General features: G+C 36.9%; 1 protein-coding gene across 5 annotated transcripts in view; it reads left to right on the top strand.

The window, feature by feature from the left end:
- Nucleotides 1-8294: 8294 nt before the first annotated feature.
- Nucleotides 8295-9760, top strand: part of LOC128016516 (transcriptional enhancer factor TEF-1-like) — a 71398-nt gene continuing 69932 nt past the window's right edge. For 3 of the 5 annotated variants that reach the window (XM_052601070.1, XM_052601069.1, XM_052601066.1), the window contains exons 1-2: nt 8295-8483; nt 8910-9017. The gene's annotated coding sequence lies outside the window, so the exon portion shown is untranslated. Of the gene's footprint in view, nt 8484-8620; nt 8767-8909; nt 9018-9760 lie in introns of those variants that run through there. The other 2 variants (XM_052601067.1, XM_052601068.1) reach the window with 2 other exon arrangements.

Here is a 9760-nt window from a genome sequence, read left to right as displayed (position 1 = left end):
TTTGGTAGCCTTGTGAAGCAAGACATTTGTCTGATGAAGGTCTGTATAGGCACGATGTACTGACATATGTGAAACGAATTAGCATTTTAGCTTCCAGTTCCATCGTCCCTGAGTCACCTGTGTGTGTGTGTGTGTGTGTGTGTGTGTGTATGTGTGTGTGTTTAATAGGTTTTCAATGCCTGAAACAAACTCTGTGGTGAATACAAGCTCAAGATATTTCCATATTTTAGTCTATGACATAAAAATGTATCATTAAAACTGGATTTTATTTTTTTTAAAGAAGCTTCTACACATATGGTTGATTTCAAGTGACTAAATGCGGCTGAGGCTGTCAGGGACATTAAACTCCATCACACCGAACAGGTAAACTCATCTGCATAAAATTGCACTCTTAAAAATCTATTCTAACTTAATAATTTTTTTTCAAAATAGTCATCAGAAGCCTAATAGTATCAGATTCAGATGTCACACTCATGAACCGTTGGCTAAACGTCTGATGCATATGGGACACAAAAATAGAAACACTTCAGGAGTTTCAAAGTCATCATCGAATTGGTTGAATTATACGGGATTTCCGGGAGATGTGTGTGTTGCATTCTTTAAAGTTCCACCTGGAAACAAAGATACTGTGGTGCCAAACCCACTCACGATAAAAGCAAGCCGTAGTGTTTACAACTGTAATGACGAGTGCTTATCAGGATCAACTAAACGCTGGAGTTTCGTATGTGAAATTTTTTCGCGAGAGATTTACACACCTCGAAATGTGCCGCGGAACGAAACGAACTGTGATTTGTTGTTTGACAACCAATGACAACCGTCGATCAAACGGCCTCATGGGCGGGCCTTGGCCAATGAAAGTGAGACTAGAAGCCTAATGGTGGTGACTTTGAAGTCATGTGATCATAGTGTAGTTCCTTGATAGCCTACATTTAGCTTTTTAATTCTGGCAGTTATATTTATGACTTATGTCATGTTGAACAAAACATGTATTAGTCAAAGAGCTTATTTTCTGCAATTCGAAAGACAATGGAAACCCCTTTTTTTACACTTCCTTTGTTGGCCTACAAAAATATGTCACTGCTACAGAACTGCTGTGATTTGCCAAGAACTGCCCTGTTAGACAGGAACAGGCCATCCAACTGACATGTAAATTGTATAGTCACGGTTTATGTTGCTTATCATTAACATTGCTTAACATAGTGTTTAGGGGCGGTTCAATCTCACTACAATAACAGACTGCAATACAATAACAAATGATCGGTACTTTTATATTTATATGTTCCTTTTCAAATATATAAATGAATTACTGGTAAATACACACATAGAAAAATCATTCATTTTGCCCATGCTGTGGTTAAATTAGCTGCTAAAACCCACTTTCTGCCAATTCTGTAGCCCCGTGTCACTGATCTAATCATCCCTCACATCTGGTGTTAATCGTATTTAATGGATAAGTCATGCCAGAAGCTATCTCAGCTTTAAGATAGCTTTGACAGATCCTGTTTGTTCCTGAAAACTCCTGCTGAATCTCACCAATCAGTGCTTTTGGTAATATAAAATGGAAATAAGTTCCTTAATTAAATAATTTCTTGCTAAAATCGTGTCTTAATAGAGACTTGCGATGTTTAAATAATTTTAAAGTGACATTGATGAATGAACCGTCATTGGGTGGAAACCTCCCTCTTCTACATTTCACTGTGTTCCTCTTACATTAACCTAATAACATGCTTTTAGAAATAGGGAGGACTCAAACGAACAATATGATTTGCCCCTTTCAGCGTGCTGGTCTGTTGTATAGCATGTGTGGCTAATCCTTTTCTGGCAAGGATTGCTATTAAGCCCCCTTCCTTTCTCTCTTAGAGCAACATCAGCAGCAGAATATGATCATAGCTTTATTTGTTGCGTCCCCGCAGTGTGGGATTGTCACAATGACATGCCTCTGAGTACCAGGAGGACCATCAAAGGCAGTAGCCATTGATCCATATCTTCAAACACTGCATTACAGAATTGAATTAAAGAGACATTTAGTCCACAAACATTTGGACATCAAAAACCTCAGCTGTTGCCTGGAGACTGCTGCTCTTCCTGGTACTCAGCCAGAGCACAGCAGCTAGTATAGTCCTACTGTAACACAGTGACATCTCAAAACCTTAGAGTACATATTCAGATGGATTTCTTATTCTGCTGTCACAGTGCATAAGCTCTGTTAGGGACATATATTATGCCACAAAGAGTGACTTGTTGAGGAGAGGCGTGCTATTAATTTTCCAAGGTATTGCAGAAATGCGATAGACTTATATTAAAGGGAGGACTCAAGTGCTGGCTGATGAGCTGTTTTTACTTGGACCAGTGAGCAGTCTTCCAGAAACCACCCGGAGCACCCTAGCAACCAACCAGAACATCCTAGCAACCACATTGCAAGGCCTTGGCAACCATCCAGAACATCCAAACATTGTGGTGGCGAGTTTTTTTTTTTATATGATGAGGACTGCCCATGTTTAATTTAGAAAATGTAAAGATCTAGAGAGATTATTTGTGAATAGATTCTGTGTAACAATGCTTTCCCATACTGTCAAATTTCAATAAGCTGACTTGCTGCTTTTTTCCAGACTGGGGTTTGTGAGTTGATTAAAGGCCAATAATTAAAAAATCCTAAACATGTAAAATTAAAATAAATAATTAAATAAATAAATAAATGAACAAACTATTTATAAAAGTAAAAAGGCAGAAGGAGTGAAAATATTTGAAATAACTGGGGGAATGTGTTTGGCACCGGTCAATGAGTAAAATAATTCATCAGGAAGCTTTGAACACATGCCGATACTTCTAACAAAGAGTTCATTAATGAGAAATGTTGATTAAATATTGTGGATGCTGCTTTTCATCAGATTCCTCCATTGAACACCAGAGTAATAACTGACATGCAAAATTGCTGTGGAAATAATGTCACCAAAATCTAATTAAAATACTTTTGATGACAAACAAAGGCAGCAAATATCTAGATGACTGACAACTTGTTTAAACTTTGGGGTATGAGAAATCAGTGTTACACAGATTAATAGAACCTATTTATAAACAAATAGTCACTCTAAAAGAAACACAATTTTTGTATTATAATAATATATATATTTAAAATTGGAAAAACCTAATGTTTTTAACTGCATGTCGATACCATTAATTAAAATAATTTTGCCAGAACCATTAACTGACATCTGAAAGCCATGAACGTGAATGTGTGAAAATGCTTTGTAATTAAAATATTAATTTCAAATCTCAGTCATCTCAGGTGCTTCAAGTAAATATTTTAGGCAAAAATGATTCAGCAGCAACAAAAAAGTTAGGCAATCACGGTCTCAGAGCAAAAGAACAATACTGAGGCCAACTTTTTCACATTTTTCTTCAATAAATATGAAATTCTGGTTTCTTGAGTGACTATTTGTTTATGAATAGGTTCTAATATTCTATGTAACTCTGAATTCCCATATTGCAAAATTTAAATAAGCTCTCAGGTGTCAAAATATTTCCTTCTTTTGTTTGTCATCGAAAAGATTTTAATTTAATTTTGATAAAATTATTTCCTTTCAAAAAGTGTTTTTGAGAACAGTGTGACCTCTGAGGCCCCAGCACTGACCACAAGGTGGCGACTCCATATATGCAATATTTAGTCTCATATTTAAACTACAACTAGAATGCATCGAGCATCATACTGAAGCTCTTTTGTCCACGCAGGCATTTTATCAAAACACATTTTAATTCAACGTGCAATTCGTGCCCAGCTGGACACAGTTTAAAACTCATTTTCCACACTGGCATCTTAAAGTCGCTGCTGAATTTTCATTTAATTAAAGGTGCTTAAAGTCTTTACCATTAAAGACACATTCCCACAATCTGATGAAAAAGCCCTGTGTGGTGGCTTTGATTTAGCTAGGACCTCTTTCCCCCTGGTGCTGCATGCTTTGATTGAAATGCAGCTCTGTGTTGTTATCAGTGAATGGCTCTGGCTGACGCGGCCCTTATCTCTTAGTAAAGCTCTGAGAGGCTCTGAATAGGCAGAGTAGAGCTCTGAGGCCGGGTCTGCTCTGCACCTGGCCTCGCAGGGGCCCCTGATTACGTGAGGTCACAGGGCAACAGCCGAGTAAACTAAACCAGAGCTGTACCACCTTGCTCCACCTCTAGCCCCCTGGAGCAAAAAGGCTGACACACTCCAGTCTTCAAAGTGCGCACACACACACAAACGAGGCCTTTGGGGCTTGATCTGCTGACATCAGATTACACTGCTGATAATGGACATGGAAAAGACGCTCAATCAAGCAAAGGAGCTACAGCTTGTTTCACGTGTTTGTTAATGTCCATTTAAACCCCTGCTGCAACTGAACATTTTGCCTTATGTCTAATTAACTAAAACGTATCTTTGTAAATATGCTTGCTTTGTTATATGAACAAACCCCTCATTACTTAAAGGTATAGTTTGTTACTCACCCTTATGTTGTTCCAAACCCATTCTTCTGTCGAACACAACACATTCTCATCCTTTTTTGGGAAAGAAAGTTAGACATACAGGAATGATGTGGGTTTGTAATAGATGACATCATTTTCATGTTTCATCACTTTAAGTAAGAAATCATTCATGCTTTGTTTGTGCTTCCTACGTGAATGATGTCTCAAATCGTGCAGATTAAAGAAGGGATCAAGAAGTATATCTGGGGACCAAAATATTATAAAGTTACAGCTGAGCTACAGTCTTTATTCCTCTGTCCATACACACAATGCACAATCAAATATTTGAAAGATTAAAAACACGTCGTGTGTCACGTCTATTTATCAGACCAGGATTTTCCAAACTGGGGTTTATGAGTTGATGAAAAGCTAAAAATGAATAAATAAATCTACAATTATTATTTTTTAACTAAAATAATACATCTACTTTATTTTATTTTAATTAATTAATTATTTAATTATTAGTTCTAATTCCATGCTGTGACCATTAACCGACATGTGAAATATAAACTAAAAATCTGTCATCTCAGGTACTTAAAGTAAATATGTTTGTATTGATGTGCAGAAATGATTGTGGGTTGTAAACATATTTATTTATTTACATAGAAAATATGATGCATATCACATTAAACAAAATTTTAAACTGTTTTTATATGTAAACACGATTAAACATTGACTTACAAAATCTTTAAGTACTTTCTATTTGAACTATTTTAGCTTTTGTTCATGGTGAAATGAAGTTGTAAAAAAAGGGAAAAAATATATGTTATCTTTTCAATTTGTGTTTAAACAGAGAATTTCAACTGCACGCTTTATTTGAACAAAATCTCAATTTTTGTGAAAAACAGGCAGTCTGCATTGAAACTCCATGCGTTTAGCATGTTATTTACCCCTGCTTTACTAGCAGCTCCTCTCTGACACAGGCTCTCTCAGGTTTCCGCTGTGCATCAGACGCTTTGTTCTCTAGCCACACCCAGTGTTAATTCAGGTGAGCTCTGCTTGTGTGCACTGGCTGTTTGAGCATATGGAGAGGCCTGTGTGTGAGTGTGTGCGTGTGTGAGGCACAATATTGAGGTTGACACCTGAGAGTGTGTTTTAGAGTAAGCAACATACAGCTTTTGATTTGTCCACAGCTCCCTCTTTTTTGCCTGAGGGTCTCTGCCAGTACCAAAATATTTGATAATTGTTTATCTAATAATAATCTTTGGTTGAGCCACTGTATAAACATGTCTTTTTATAACAAATATCAGGTGTGCATTTACAAACTCTGTGTTACAGTGAGTCATCATATGCGTAACGTGGTTTCTTAACTAGGCCAAGGCTCCACTAAATTGTGTAAGTTCTCATATTGTTCGTAATATATCAAACTGCGGTTGAATGTTCAGCCTCCAGGCATTGGTAGGGATTGCGAGAATATTGCTCAATTGTACCTTGTATGAAATTGATTGAATCAGATGCACAATGCTGCATGAAGCTGGAATGCTTATTGGTTTCTCAAATGATGCACTTTATCATTTTATCTGTGTGCACCTCAACCGTGCCATCATGAAATATGTAAGCTCATCCATTCGTTTACAGGCTGTGTGCGATTCTTAAATTGTCTGCGACATGAACAGATCCACGTTCTGCACTACACCGAGACGATTTAAAGCTACTTTAGCCAACAGCGGCATTGATTTACTTGGATTTTGTGCTGCCAAAAAAATCTGTAAATGCATTATTGACTGATGTACTTGTTCCTCAAAGAGCCAAACGTGGCCTTTAATGTTGCTAGCTGAGCACGGCGGCTCGAAGATATACAGTATGCCTTCTGTGTTTAACGGTAACCATTTGCTTTGGCATTGTATTTCCTGAACGACATTTCCACCTGGGTTCACAGACATGGAGGGATTTTCATATGGCTGCTTTCCACCAATCCAATCTGTTAGGGCAGCTCAGCTCTTAGATAAGGCAATGAAAACAGGCTCTGATGTAAGGCTATGAAGCCATTTACAGTCCTCTATTATGCCGGGATCCTTCGCTGAGGCTTCCTGGATACACAGAGCTAATGTTTAACAAGGAGCTTGTGAAAACCTTCTGGCAGATGACCCATGACGGTGAATGAATCACTGCTGTGACTGCACTCAGGTGCTGGAGCTCTGCGCCTAACTGAAGGGAAAGGCTGGCTCCTCCAGGGCTAGCTGGATTTGCATAGATAAGCCTTCCCTTTTGATGCTTAATAGTACGGTATTGAAGGAACAGACACCATTCGCGAGGATGAGAAGCAGCAGATAAGATAACAAAGACTTGGAAAGCAGAAGGGATGCTGATATAACAGATAGAGCAGGAAAGGGAAGCGCTGCACTTAAGCAAAAGTCATTATTCACTAGTAATTAAACTTTAGGGGTTTCAAGGAGGCTATTTTATGTTTGTTGTACTTTTATAGTGTTACGTTAGCTTGATAGAAGAGAAGCTTGTGATTCTTAAAAATCACATTTAAAAATGTGTGAAGAGGATGAACAGTAAACACATATATTGTGAAGAACAATTATGATTCTTTTTATATAAGTCACTTGTGCTCACCAAGGCTGCATTTCTTTGATCAAAAATATCATAAAAGCAGTAATATCATGAAATATTACATTTACTTGCAATACATTACATTTATTAAAGTAGCAGTTTTCTCTCTTTTTTATAATTCATTAATCCATTTTCAACTTCAATCTTCAGTGTCACATGATCCTTCTGCTGATTTAATGAACAAGGCAAATGTATTATTATTATCAGTGTTGACAACAATAGTAGTGCTAAATATTTTAGTGGATGCTGCAATACACTACTATTTAAAAGTTTAAGGTATGTAATATTTAAAAGAATAATAATAAGAAGAAATCAATTAATTTAATTTGAAAAGGAAGGTAAATACATTTATAATGATACAAAAGATTTATATATATTTTTAATGCTTTTCTTCAAAGCTACATCTGAAAAAAAAATGATCACTGTTTCCACATAAATATTAAGCGGCAAAAAATGTTTTTAACATTGATAATAATAATAATAATAATAAGAAACATTATTATTAATTCAGCACCAATATTAATTAAGCACAACTGAGCATCATGTAACAATGAAGACTGGAGTAATGACTACTGAAAAATCAGCTTTACTTTCACAGATATAAATGATAAAATCATATATTTTAATATATGATTGTATTTTTATATATATTTGAATATACTGGAATATATCAAAAAATGTTTTCTTACTTTAAATAATATATTAAAATAGAAAACATTAAAGAAATATATAAAAAATGTATAAATCAAGGTAAGGCAATCTTACTACTGTATATAGGGTAAACTTTGGAAAAATATAGTCTGTAATTTGTCTTGGATTATAAATACATATATATATATATATATATATATATATATATATATATATATATATATATATATATATATATATATATATATATATATATATATTACAATGATTATTCATGTATAATAAGGTTTTTAAATATTTTAATATGATTAAATATTTCATTACACTTATCTAATCTAAATAAAGGCATGCCTACAGTAAAGACAGTGAGCCATTAAAACCTCGAAAGCGCTACTATTGCATTCATCCGAATCAATAGGTTGCAAACAAGTGGGCACGAAAGTATAAACAAGCCAGCGCTGTCTCCCATTGGAGGACGGCTTGGACGTGTCCTGTGAGGTCATCCCCATGGATGTGGGAGAAGCTGCGGGATGACGCCACCCTCTGGCTCCGCCCTCCTGCAAACTCGACGCAACTCGCGTTCATTTCATTCCTGCTCTCATTCCGAGCATTCTTCGCATCTCTCTCGGTGCGGCGGAGATTCCCGTTCACATTCCCGGCCGGCCCCAAAACACAAGAATAACTTTACACAGTTCGCAAACAACTATACAAACCCACAGTAGAACAAAACAAAGGGGCCGAACTTAAATGTTGATATAAATAAAGCGGACGTTAAGGTAAGTTTTAAGGTAATTAACAGCTTAAGAGCAAACGATTTTAAGGATTAAGTAAAAGCAGACGAGCAAATATAAAACTGTTTTGCACGATTATGGCTATTGATAGGCATGTATCAAGAGTGGTCGGGCTCAAAGTATCTTTTCAATGGGATTTAGTTCGACGCTGCAGCAGCAACAGGGTGCTTTCACTTTGTCCAGTGACTCAGTCTGACATAGCACGAAAATCTTTGACATTTTTCACATTTTTGCTAAAGAAGCTGACCTCGCGCGCTCGTGCTCTGCAGTAAGTCCTGTACATTTACACCCAGAAACAATACGCGTCGTTTTGGGGGAACATTTTTATTTTATTTTTGGACATTGATTATTGCATGAAAAGAATTTTGGACAAGATGACGGATCCAAATGTTGCTGTTTTCTCCTCCATAGTTGGCTACGCCGCACATTTCGGAGCTGAGCACAAATATAGCGCGGGGAGAGACTTGTTGCTCGCGTATCTTTGGCGTTTATTCCCCAGCTTCTGTTCACATCTCACCCGTAAGTACACATTTGACTTTTCTTCTCTTTATTTATCTGACTTACGTCAACTCTTGGCGTCTTTATTTAGTTATATCACAGTGCTCGTCTCGTTATTTAACATACGCAGAATGACGTGGACAACACACCACATCCCTAAGCTTTAACATTTGTGTCCTTTATTTTTAAAACGACAACCTGTGTACTCGCACTGAACTTTCCAGTTACTCTGGAGAAACTTTAGCCTACTTCACGCTTGTGCAATTGTAAAAGTAGCCCATTTGTTTGTCCAAAGCTGCTAGCTACAGTCGCAGCAGTTGCTGACATTGTTTTAATGTATCAGCTTGTTCCAGAAAGATTGCATGGGAGAATCTGGCTGCTATTCCTCTGTCATTTCCTTTGTTGGGATTTGCCCGCCCTGTTTTCCTCTGGAGTAACGTCGTGCTTTGGCGCGTTGTATTTGGACTTTATAAACGACAATGCCAGATAAAACACAGCTTTTGTCTTTTAAAGCCACTTATTATTATCACACGGAACGAAACTATGAACGTAACGAGAGTATAACAACGGGACGGCGTAGCTTAGCTTAGCACGTCATCAGAACTAGGCTTTACCAACTCCACTAACTATCCAGGCTTTTGCCTAATGGCGTACAGGTCGTTATTTTAAAATGCCTTAAACATTTCACTGTCCTTTTGTGAATTCATTCATAGTGAAATCACACATGCCTCTGTTCTTCATTCACACATCCATCTGCTCAAACC

This window comes from Carassius gibelio, chromosome A7 (genome assembly GCF_023724105.1).
Source record: "Carassius gibelio isolate Cgi1373 ecotype wild population from Czech Republic chromosome A7, carGib1.2-hapl.c, whole genome shotgun sequence".
NCBI lineage: Eukaryota > Metazoa > Chordata > Actinopteri > Cypriniformes > Cyprinidae > Carassius > Carassius gibelio.
Note: the sequence above shows the minus strand (reverse complement) of the source record. Positions and strands in the feature narration are given on the sequence as shown.